Raw genomic sequence first — 7,416 nt, forward strand, 5'->3', positions numbered from 1 at the left:
TTAATAAAATAATCATGTGAAGTCTCATCGAATAAGCATGATTGGATTTTATTAGATTGGACCTAAATAATTATGGGAGGAGATTTAAATTAAGAAATTAATTTAACCTCCAGGCGCATTGTAGGTCTATCAATAAAATAATCATGTGAGGCCCCAACAGATAAGTGTAACACCCCGTATATATTCGATAATATTATCATATCATCGTATTAAGCTACGCTTAATTAAAAATGCTAAATATCTTTTTCTTTTCATTTATGACGTCATTTTCATTACCAACTTGCTTAATTAATCATTTAAATAAAACCATGTCTGAATGTAAATTGCAAAAGACAGCTAACTGAAATACCTCATTAATTAAAATAACAGATATAAGTCTCTAGTCACGGAACTACAACACGTAGACCGGACAACCTACTAAGTTATACAGCTCAACTCAAAGTACTAACATAAAGTGGCATGGACAAACCCCATGCTCACCCAAATAAGGCACAAGCCCAACAGAAGTCTCAACATCAATAGCATAATAAAAGCAACCAAAAACATAACATCAGCAGAATATCCAGCATCTAACATGTCAGCATAATAAACAGCAATATCATCAACTAAGCTCTTGCCTCCTTCCGCTAGAGGCATCAGCCCCCATATTACCTGAACCTGAAATAAGTGTTCCCCAAACGTGGGGTGAGATCTCTAAACAAGAAATCTCAGTAAGACAAGGGGTCCTCAAGGATCTTCCACCCCAAGCTCACTTAAATGTGCAATATAAGTTCAAAAGCTTGTAACAGTATAAGTTCCAAAACTATGCAGTGCAACAGATATTCATGCCATGTGTGTTATAACTATTCTACTAGCCAGAGAAATGCAGGACGTACGTCTACAACCCCACAATAAGTACAAGGAACACCGCTTGCACCTCACTCACAGCCTCACCATCTTGTATGTACCACATACTCAGGCTTACCGTATAGGTGGAACACCACATGCATATCATAAAGGCACTCGCATATAACAGCTCAATCGCATTTATGAAAACAATACATGAAAACAACATCATGCATATAAACCACCCCCCATGGGACATGGTGGAACCAACAATGGCTAAACCGAGGACACGAAAGCTTACCTTGCAAGCTAACAATCCAATGCCAAGAGTCCACACAAGCTCAAAGCTCAAACACAGCAGTATCACAATCTGTTATGGACCAGTAATATATCAACAAACATACTCTACAAGCATACATCATAAAGACAACGCCTTTCCTTTACGTTTTACGTCTTAAGGCTTCTAAACAAGCCACAAGCCCTTAATCGCTTGATTCTGACTTAGTTCAATTATTACAGAAGTCCAACTTCATCAATCTAGGGTCCACAACCCCCAAGAGCCTACTGTATGAACAGTGCAGCTACTGTTCTTCGAAATCCCAGAATATCCGGATATTTGTCGGGGGCATATTCGGATATCAATATTCAGATATCTCTCTTCCAATATCTGGATATCAATATCCGGATATTCAGATCCCCATATACGGATATCAATATCCGGATATCATATCCGGATATCAATATCCATATCCGGACATTTCGGGACATAATGCAGTTCTGCATTTCGCGAGATATCCTTCTCAAAGGTGGTTCATTTCATGCATACAGAAGCTTAAACATGCGATTTAAGGTGTGTTTAACATTACCCAACCCCAAGTTATCAACTTTAGATCATAACATGCATCAAGGCTCTATTTTTAAGCATTAAAACTCATTATCATGGTTGGTACAACTTACCCAAGCTTCAAACAGAAGCACAAGGTGCTCTTGGAGCTCACTTGAAGCTCCCAAAGTCCAGCACACCCAAGGACACGAAAATGGTGCACACAGAAAGTCCTTTCTCTCCAAAGGTTGCTTCTTGAAGCAACAAAATGCCAACACCAAGCTCCCACAACCCAAACAACAAGGGTCAGCCCCTCAACTCAACACACAGCAACTGGACATCCAGAGAAAGGCTACCTCTCACCCTCACAAAGGTATCCATCACTCACACAAGTGTTTAGGATGAAGAAACAACCAAGAAATGGTCACAAGGTTGAGTTTTGGTCAAGAACAAGGGAAGATGGAAATGGAACAGTGCAAGAGTGCACTTCAGCCGCCCAAGCACGTAGGAAATATGTTATGGCCTAGGGTTTTGGGCCAACTAATGTATTTATAGTGTTTTAAGCCTTAAGCACATAGTATTAGCGCTAATTGCTACGCTTAGCATTTCAATCCCAAACTTTGGAATCTGAACCTACTCATTTTTCTAAGATTTATCATATTTTTATTTTATTTTTTGCAGCACCTTTCCGGTACGCGCTTTACATAGCCAGTATCAGATTCTGGCACCAGTTCTCATTATTTTAACTTGAAACTCGTTTTACAAGTCCTACATATTATTCTAGGAATATTCATGCACTTATTATAATTTTCCGGGATACTTCATCGGTACGCATTTATACCGAGTAGCAGAACCGGTATCTGCACTTTTCGTCCGAAAAGCGACTTTCAGCATTCTTAATCACTTTCTATATTTATTTAAGCCTTCTCATAATTATTAAGGTCAATTATGAAATTATTTCCTAATTTCACGCATTTAATTAATTATTTTCCTTAATTAACGGTGCAGGTTCTTACAATAAGCATGAATGGATTTTATTGGGCCTTAATAATTTCAAAATTTTAATAAAGTATTGTACGGTCCATTGTCGATAATACTAAGTTATTAAAGATAATTTTGAAATTAAACAATGAATTCGACAGGGCTTATGAAAATTCTCAAACAAAAATGTTGAATAGGTGAAGGTTTTAAAAATTAATTAATTTTAAAACCTGCGGGCTCTATTTGTGGGTTTATTAGAGAAATGGTTATCGCTGAAGCCCCATCGGATAAGGATAATCAGATTTCACTAGATTAAATCTTAATAATTTCAAAATTTTAGTAAAGTATTGTACGGCCCATCGTCGGCAATGCTTAGACACTAAGGATAATTTTGAAATTAAACAATGGTTAATTACATTCAACTTTGGTAAAATTGTTAACCCTCCCATCGAGACTCTGGCAATGGCACTGAAGGCCCAAATAACAATTTTGGTTTTTACAAGTGACTTGCTCATCGTAAGCCTTGTAAAGATAAACTGAAGGATTGTTAACAATAAACAAGAGTAGTTATGAGAATCTACTTGTACTTCGTTTGTTTATTGCATTATTTGTTTGTAATTGTGTGCTTTATATGTTTTTTCAGAAAATATCTTAGAAATGATTTTGAGTTAAAAACCTCTAAATGGTACCAACTATGAATAAGTGAAAAGCAAATTTTTGATATTGTTCTAAAACATGGAAGCTAAAATTTGTCCTGACAATGCAAGGGCCATAGCAACCTGCAGAGGATGTGTTTAAGGACGCAATACTCAGATTGGAAAAGGACAAATATAGTAGTTCGCTATTATATTTTTGTCAGTCTTTCCAAACACTTGCATAAGCAAATGCACATAGTTAAGAGTGGAGTAGAAATGCTTCGGACTCTTAATGACATGTTTGTTGTGTCTAGCAGCTTTGCTAGACAGAATGCAGTCAACGCGGGTTTTGCTAAAAGTCTTGTTAAATCCAAGGGAAAACCCAAGGGTGGTAACAAGAACAAAATAACTTGGTGATCAGTTGTCAAACCAGTTGCTATGAAAAATCCGCAAGGCAGGTGCTTCAAGAGCAGACTGAATGGACACTGAAAGAAAATTGCCCAGAGGTGATGAAAAGAACCAGACATGGGCATATCAAGGCCTGATCAGTGAATGAATTATTGATTCAGGAATCACTGATTATGTTTGTTACTCTTTGCAGTAGTTCAAACATGGCATACCTGTCAGCAATGGACATAGATATTTTAAGCTTGAAAATGGGAACTTGTGTCTGCATTTGCAGTAGGAAAAGTTATTTATAAGACTATGGTTTTGGGTGACTGTTTATTTGTTCCAGAACTCAAGAGAAATTCAATTATTGTTAGTTGTTTTGATTAAAACATGGGTTGACAATGCAATTGATTCCTCAGTTACATTTCGAAGTTCATCTTCATCTTGTTTGTTCTGGTACATTGTTTAAATAGTCTTTATTACCTTTGTCTTATACCCCCCTAAATTTTTGTGTTGAATGGAAATGATGATGAACAAGGATTTTCACCAAAGAAATAAAAGTTTCAAATGAAACATAACTTTGGCCTTTGTGATTGAGTCACATTATCTCAAGTAGGAAACATGTTTTAGTTAAAAGAAGGATTGAAAGTTCAAGAATCTTTTAACTAACAGCTACATGTTAGTCCTATTTAGAAGGTAAAATGACCAAGCAATCCTACAAGAGCCAAAAAGATTTGCGCAACTATTCAACTGGAACTAGTACATACTAATGTATGTGGACCAATTAGCGTTCAGACTAGAAGAGGTGATGAGTACTTCATTATATGAATGTTTACTCTGGATTTGGACAGATGAACTTAGTGCGCCATAAGTCTAAAGCTTTTGGAAAATTTCAAGAGTTTTAAGTTTGAGGCAGAAAAGCATCTAGGAGTTCAAATCAAACACTTTAGTCTACCTGTCTGGTAAGTTCAAGTCTTACCTGATTTAAGAGGGGATAATTTTATAACTGTCAACTCTAGGAATGCATTAGTTGAATGAAATTGCAGTATGCAAAAAATCAAACATTTCTAGACTTGGTGGAGATCATATTCAGGTATTCATCTTTGCCAATGTTGTTCAAGGGAGATGCCTAGGAGAAGAAAATGTACCTTCTTAACTTGGTTCCGTCAAAGTTTGTTGTAATGACACCTAAAGAATTATGGAAAGGGTGCAAGTCCAGATCAAACCATATTCGGATTTAGGGTGCTACGGCACACGTTCTACAACAGCAGTCAAATAAGATGGAATCTTGTATGAAAGAGTGCATATCTTTTGGCTACCCTAAGAGAACGAGTGATGATTTCTTATTTAGTCTTAAGGACAAGATAATCTAAGTGAGCACTCACATGATTTTCTTAAAGGAGGACTAGATGAGAAATTATAAGCTCTTAAGTAAGGTTATTCTTGATGAGATTTATCTCAGATCAAGAATTTCCAGAATCTCTAGAAGCTTCATCCACTGTTCCCTTGATTATTCAAGAGGGGATAGATATATCTCTAGGTGAACAAACAAGAGAACCGAAATTAGAAATTCAACATGATAATATATAGGTGAAACTAGTAGAAATATTAGTATCACATGTAAAAGAACAATATCAAGGATAAGCAGATCCTCAAGAAATTGAAGATCCATCATTTGACCCACTCTTTGTTTTACCTATAAATACACAAGGTCTAGTGCAGTACATTCGTAGTGGGAGAGAACCTTGTTAACTCTCAAGTTGTCTCTTGTTGAGTGACATTGATCCTACTAGTTACGATAATGCACTAGAAGATGTTGTTGATCAAGTGTTGCTCAAGCTATGAACAATGAGATGAAATACTCGTATTTCAACTCCGTTCGGTCCTAGTAAAAACACCAAGAGGGGTAAAACCCACAAGGTGCATGTGGACATAAAAGGCAAAGAGAGGATGGACAGGAAGGTGAAAACCTTCAAAGCTAGCTTGGAGGCATTTTTTGCCAGACGCTATGCTTGAGTCTATCCAGATTCTCTTGGTTGCTAAAAGTCTCAATTATGATATTTAATTTTGGGAGTTGGATGTCAGGATATCTGCATACAACAACCAAAAAGGGTTTATAGCAAATGGGTAGTAACACACGGTATGCAAGTTGTGAAAGTCTATTTCATAGACTTAAGCAAGCATCCAGGTCTTCGAACATCAGTTTTGATCAGGTTATCAAAATTTTGATTTTGAGAGAACCTTGATAAATGATGTGTATTTGTATGTAAAGGATCCAACGGAAGACAATAGTTTTTCTGGTACTTTATGTAGATGATATGCTCCTTATTGGAAACAATGTGGAGATAATATTGAGCATAAATAGTTGGTTAAGTTAGTGTTTTGGTATGGAAGTAATGGGAAAGCCAATTATATTCTTGGTATAAAACTCTTATGAGACCGGAAGAATAAGTTGTTGGCATCACTTCAGGCTACTTACATTGACAAAACTCTTGCCAAAATTCAACATGAGAATTCTAAGAGAAGAATTATAAATTCTCAGATGTTGAATTCATCTTCCTAAGGAGTAACCAAAGATACCTGAGAAGGAAGAATGCGTGAGCAGGATATCTTATGCTTTGGCAAACGTAGTCTCATGCATATCGTGTTGGGAATTAAACCAGACATCTGTCACGTAGTGGGAATAGTGAGATGGTACCATTTTGGATATTATGGAACACTAAGATTATTGTTAAGCATGTACTCAAGTATCTTTGGAGAACGAGAGATTATATGCTGGTATATTCTAGTGGGAGTCTTGAAAAGCTGAGTTTTCACAAATTCAGTTATTTCAAACGGATATTGACTCAAGAAAATCAACCTCGAGCTATGAGTTTTTCGCTAAACTCAGATAGCATTAGAGGTGGATCTTGCAGACCCAGTTACTAAGAGTTTGCCTGAACTTGTGTTCGAGAGGCATGTTACTTCTTTGGGTCTTAGGAGGATCCCAAACTTGCATTAAGCAAGTGACAGTTATTGGTTTCATTGTGCTCTTGGAGTAAGACGATGAAACAATTAAATCATTTTCTGAATTTCATAAATAAGATTTTATTTATTTATTTTGCGCACTATTTACAAACATCAAGGTCCGGATCAAATTGTGGAGTATATGATCATATGGATACGTTCATGGAGGACATGATCATAGGTTCTCACAATTGATGAATGGAGTCACAGCCGTTAAATAAAGTTGGGCACTTTATTTAGGCTGCAATATTTTATGAAATGATTTTGTCCGGATCATTATAAAATATTGGTGTGAATTAACATTCACATTGAAAGGATCAAGGAGAGATTTGATTAAGGTTGTTTTTCTGTCATAAGGTATCAAATCTCCAGTTAACTATAGTTATGTAATTGCTCTTAATCCTGAGTTTATTATAAATAGGTAATCAAATAGTTTTCATTCTTTGATTTACCAACGAGTGAGGTTCGATCTATTGACGGCCAATAACTCGGTATTTTGGGAGTGAGATTATTTGATTATCGGTATTTATGAGATAAACTACATGGAATTTGTAGTATATGTCCCCTTGATATGTTTCGGTACTTGGATATTAAAGACACTGGCCAGTGCATGTAATCCATTAGAGAAACTATCATAGTCAAGGGAATAAATAATTGATTGAGTTACATAAAACTTGTCAATCAATTATAGACATTCTACAAAGGGGCGATGCATATTCATGTTATAAAGGTCATTAATCTTGGAGTTCACGTTCG

This window comes from Gastrolobium bilobum, unplaced genomic scaffold (genome assembly GCF_033153095.1).
Source record: "Gastrolobium bilobum isolate Gb01-03AN ecotype WA unplaced genomic scaffold, APGP_CSIRO_Gbil_v1 utg2803, whole genome shotgun sequence".
Lineage (NCBI taxonomy): Eukaryota > Viridiplantae > Streptophyta > Magnoliopsida > Fabales > Fabaceae > Gastrolobium > Gastrolobium bilobum.